The 1,246-nt window shown below is 40.4% G+C and overlaps 1 protein-coding gene across 1 annotated transcript in view; it reads right to left on the reverse strand.

The window, feature by feature from the left end:
• Positions 1–1,246, reverse strand: part of SOAT1 (sterol O-acyltransferase 1) — a 72,998-nt gene that overhangs the window by 66,605 nt on the left and 5,147 nt on the right. The gene's annotated exons all lie outside the window — the stretch shown is intronic.

Here is a 1,246-nt window from a genome sequence, read left to right on the forward strand (position 1 = left end):
AAGTATCTCTACTTAAAAAAATCTCAGTACCTACTAACTTTACAATAAATGAAACATTTACTACCTCTGGAGTAGTGGATTATGTAAAATGTATGTTTGTGTCTTAGCTGCTTAACATTCAAGTTGAATATACTTGCTAGTCCTGTCTGTCTTCAATTATTTTTTAACACTTCTTACTTTTATTATTTTATCAAATAAATCTGACCTCTACTGAATAATATTCATAACTAACCTACCACACAGTAAGCACTATCARTCCACTCAATTTACTCATAATCCTTGTCTTTTCATTCACAGTTACCCTTCTTTGTAGTAGCACTGACTTTTAATTAATACACCGGCAATCCAAACAGTGACTTTTTTGTAGCGTTAATCCCCCAGAAAGGGGATTTTTGTGAACATGCTATTTCAGCGAGGTCGTTGTTGCCTCAATACGGGACTCAGACATATGAGGACTAAACACTGCTGCTAGTAGATTTGCGAAAACAACTGTAGCGACAGCCTGAAATGGCAAAGCTGTCCAAGCTGAGCTAGGAATTCATCCTGCCGAGCCCGGGGTTTGTGTTACCCTGGTTCTCCAGCAGCTGTTGGAAGCGGGCGGTGAATGGAGTCCCTTGTCTGCTCCGCGGAGCCGGTTAGGAGCGTCTGGGTTTAGCCAAGGGAAGTGGCACAGCAGCCAGTAGCTAAGTATAGGTCAGAGAAACACAGCTATTGCACTCATATGTGCATGTTCACACTGCCCCGCGCACAAGTGGATCAGCCCACAGGACTGAGGAGGGACGGGCAGCTAAGACTCCTTCAAACCAGGACTAAGCCGAATATCAGATTCTGTGCATCTCTTTAACAAGAATCCGCATTTTTTAAAAAAATTCTGCAGTTCTCAAGTTAATAGAGCCTGCGATTTTTGAGCACATATTCATGCTGAAGTTGGGTTTTTCTTGGATAAAAGGAAACACTGGTTTATTTTCTAAGGCAAGTGTATCTCAAGGAGGCAAGATCACAAGAGTTTTAGTCAAATGAAGTGAATATTTTAATAAAAGTCATCTGTCTTCAAGAGAAGARAATGGCTGCAGACAATGCCTTGAAAAGCATGTTGGTTGCTGACAAATCAGGTTGACAGTTTTGATTTATTTTAGCTAGAGTTTTTTTTTTTTTTTTTTTAAAAAACAAAAGTACTTCAGGCTGTGTAGCTTTGGCAGTTGCTGCATATTCAGTGTGGGTGGATGGAACTGAGAAGTCGCATCTG

This window comes from Rhea americana, unplaced genomic scaffold (assembly GCF_003343005.1).
Source record: "Rhea americana isolate MKP2758 unplaced genomic scaffold, rheAme1 scaffold_151, whole genome shotgun sequence".
Taxonomy (NCBI): domain Eukaryota; kingdom Metazoa; phylum Chordata; class Aves; order Rheiformes; family Rheidae; genus Rhea; species Rhea americana.